The sequence below is a fragment of the Platichthys flesus genome, chromosome 11, assembly GCF_949316205.1.
Source record: "Platichthys flesus chromosome 11, fPlaFle2.1, whole genome shotgun sequence".
Taxonomy (NCBI): Eukaryota; Metazoa; Chordata; class Actinopteri; order Pleuronectiformes; family Pleuronectidae; genus Platichthys; species Platichthys flesus.
This window is the reverse complement of record NC_084955.1, coordinates 1,591,342-1,595,338: the sequence shown is the minus strand read 5'-3', so window position 1 is coordinate 1,595,338 and position 3,997 is coordinate 1,591,342. Positions and strand designations below refer to the sequence as shown.

Below are 3,997 nucleotides of genomic sequence, written 5' to 3'. Positions count from 1 at the left end.
AAACAATATGATATGGGTGTCCCTAGACAACCAGACCTGTGTGCTTTCCTTTGACTATAAATGACTGGAACCTCAGATAATGAAATTTATTTTCTGACTTCAATTACTGAGGCATTCTCTACAGAATGTAATGTGCCCATTCTACTTCAGATCCATTGAATCATTGTGTGTTTATGTTGCTTAAAGCAGAGCATTCACTGCTTTAATGTAATCAGCATCTTATCTGACAATATCATGGTGTAGAAGTGCAAGGAAATACCAATATGTTATGATCAATGTCATTTATTGTTCACAAACATTACATTAAGGCATCTGCTGGAAATGTTATGATCAACAATTCTCATGCAAATAAGACTTTAAAAATGCCACAAATAGTTTTTTGGAGAGGGGGGTTTCAGAGGGAGGGGGCAGCTCTGGAGAAAGGTCTGTCACTCCAGGTCTGCTGCTTGGTGTGATGGAGACATGAGGTTAGCATCAGGAGCGGAGGCTGCAGGAGGGACCGTGGAGCTGAGGCACACCTGTACTGCTTCTCTTGAGAAGAACTGAAGGACACACAAACAAACCATAGTGTTAAATTATGAAGATGGTTCCCTCAGATTTTTTTTTTAAAACATAAACGTCAGACAGGCCGCTAAAAACTAAAAATGCTGAAGCTAACAGCTACCCAACAGCGAGCTAATGCCTTCCTAAGGCTGCCAGGGAGTAGCAAGAGTAGCCTTGTAGCAAGAGAGTGTAGCTTATCACAGCCCTCACAGTTCTTCATCAGTGGAGAAGTACCTCGCCATGTTTTCATCTTCAGAGGAGTCATCCAAAGACTGTGCTGCTGTTCCGGAATATGTCAGGCCCGCTGCAGCCTCCTGGGCTTGAACTCTGAGCACACAGAGTAGGCCCTCACGTCCCGTCTCAGTAAATGCATCAGTCCTTCCTGAGAATATATGATAAAAAACAAAACGTCTCAATAGTGCGTTTGTACCTGTGTATGTATACATACGTGTGTATGTATACATACACACGTATGCTTCCAGGGAAGCATGATTGATGTATACATACACACGTACAGGGCTTTCTTTTCTACAGAAATATTTTTCCTGAGTTGATGTCTCTGCTTATGCCATCTAGTATGTGAAACAAAAGATATTTTGGCATAACTGTATGTTTTCGGATTGTCTAACTGTGTATTTGTGTTAAAGTCAAAAGGTCAAGGCCACACTGACCTCATCTTATGGTTTCCGTTGTCAAGAGACACAGTGTCATTTATATGAGAGAAAATATGTAGAAATATGTAGACGGACACTGCGCTGGTTAGCGGAGTCATACAACGCAGTGCGGTAATTCTAGTGTAGTTTTTTTTTAATAAATGGGTTATCTTTTTTTACAATCTACAAAAAGTTATCTATACATTTGGTCACAGAATGTTACACAAATAAATTGCCATTAAAGTTGGCATCTTGCTGTCTCGCCAGTCTGACGATGCATCTGAAGCGTCCATCAAGGGCGTTCTGCAGGTAATTTGGATTGTTTGTTTCTTGTGAAGAGGAGAATAACATGAATTCATACCAATATCAGTTTACAATCAAACCTTTTTGTGTTAACCTTGTGTAAACAGAGTCAAAGGACATTGTACAACAATGACACACATTTTTCCACAGTACCTGTCGTTCACTACTGAACTTCTGACACCCATTACTGGACTGTGTCTTCCTGTAGAATGGTGATGTTCTCAACCTTCTTTTCAGTCTGTCAAAACAAAATTAGAGTTACAAATGTTAATGCCCCACAACCCATTGCCGATACGGTTGTATTTGCACACCACATCGGACCAAAACAAAACTGCAGTCTGTGAAACAAGCAGTTTTGGTAGATATAAGGGAAATGCTAATATTTCTACATGATACATATTCAGTCCCTTAAGCAAAATAACAATGATGGCAGGCCGCAACCTTGATGCCTTCGTCTACTTTGCTTGCAGACTAGTTTGCGGAATCTCGCGCTGCCGCCCCGTGACCGATACATCATCGCTCTTTTCTGAAACTAATGAAGGCAAATTCACACATGTAGACAGAAATAATCAGAATAAATTAAAAGGTGTAAAGATTGCTAGCATTATGTTTGATGGGGGTCATCATTATACATAACAGAGGAAAACTTTGAACATGTATTCCTTAAATTGACTTGCCTTCCTGTGGAAAAAGTTGTTTTCCCAGTTAAACAATCACAGCAGGGAAGCATGATTGATCAAAATTCTTTCAGTGTGATATTAACTTGTATGTCAGCAAGCGTACTTTGGGGATTTTATTAAAATGTATATTTGGCATATTATATAAAATGGTGTTTCTGGTATGTAACTTAAAAGTACCTCTTTAATGGTAGGATCATTTCTCTCCCTCATCTTCCTCGTGGTACGTGGATGATGGTAGTGGGCTCAACCCGGCTTCTCTTTCTCTCCAGGCTGCCCTTCCTGCTCTTCATCAAGCAAAACAAACGAGGAACCCCTGACTGCAGCTCGCAGATCGAGGAGGAGCTTAATTTTCCCTAAATGTGGGCTGGTCTAAACGTTTAAGCAAAAAAGCGGGAGATCGTATTTCCGTCTGAGTCCATAATACTGCGCGCTTTTCTGCCTAGAGGTAAGTTGCCGCTCTCTGTTCGTGTACATTGTAAACTAATGTATGGATAGACCAACAAGTTGATAATTAAAATATTCATGCAAGTAACATGCATAGGCCTAATGTTTATGTCATGAGGTCATTTGAATAATAGCATTTAGGCAGTGTTTTTCCAGCTTTTTTAACCCTTTTGTGCATGGCGTCCATATATGACGACAATTAAATAAACTCCAATATTTTGGGCTTATCATGGTAATATTCTCTAAAACCACATTGGTGAAATATATTTCGTGAAACATTGAAACCTGATTTAAATTTTGCTTTTCCCCTCCAGATTTGCCTACATTGTATCGCCATCCTACCACAGCTCGCACACGCACACTGCACAACCACATTGCACCACATTGCACCACATAACACACACATTACAAAACCAACAGTTCTTTTAAGAACTACTGTCTGTCTGTCTGTCTGTCTGTCTGTCTGTCTGTCTGTCTGTCTGTCTGTCTGTCTGTCTGCCTGCCTGCCTGCCTGTCTGTCTGTCTGTCTGTCTGTCTGTCTGTCTGTCTGTCTGTCTGTCTGTCTGTCTGTCTGTCACTGTCAGTGTCCTGATTTTCTCTGGTCAGGTAGGTTCACTGCAATGCTTAAAAAAAATCATATTTCATATCCAGGTTTATAAAAACAGTACCTAATGCGCTATATTTGTGTGTGTTTCTACCCTATAGTATGTCTGAGAGAAATAAAGAAGGTAATCAATAAATCATTCACTGGAATTAGAGTATGATAAGGCATAATAACAGGATTCCAATATCGACATCTAATGCATGGCCTTATTCTTTGCATAGTGCATTACATTTTGAAATTGGAATTCTGCATTGACAGTGGTCAAAATAAATGTAATGAAATACATTCCTTTATTCATTATGTGTGTCCATTTGTTACCCACAGCTACTTTGATTGACCTTGTGTTGCCTTCATACATGTGCGTGCGTGTGTGTGTGTGTGTATGTGCGTGACAGGTGTCCCACTGCGGTCCCCCCCACTACATGGAGCCCCACATCCTGGGCTGGAGGCCTCTCATGCTCAAGCTCAGGCTCATTTGAAGTATCCTCTTCCTGAGGCCACCCCCGATGACGTCAATGTGGTAAAAAAGATAACAATTTCAGATGGTAAAAGTTATGTTTTAGCAGGGGTTTAAGTGATGCTGTGCCTTTTAATGTTTATTCTTTTCCCCTCTGATATATAGAGACACATTACTATACTTATGGATGGTGATACACCAAACATTAATAAGATCACCAACAGTGAACTGTTCCACTGTCCCTTCTGTAAATACGTGGGTGCAAAATTTAAGGTCAACTACCATGTAAAAGGCCATTCGTCAGTGAAACAGA

At 40.4% G+C, this 3,997-nt stretch overlaps 1 long non-coding RNA gene across 1 annotated transcript; it reads right to left on the bottom strand.

Annotated features, from left to right (window-relative positions):
* Positions 1–266: 266 nt before the first annotated feature.
* On the bottom strand, positions 267–1,717 carry LOC133965139 (uncharacterized). Its single transcript, XR_009923852.1, has 3 exons — positions 1,653–1,717; positions 778–925; positions 267–542 (listed from the first exon to the last, which is right to left on the bottom strand). It is a non-coding gene; the product is annotated as an uncharacterized LOC133965139 (long non-coding RNA).
* Positions 1,718–3,997: the final 2,280 nt, after the last annotated feature.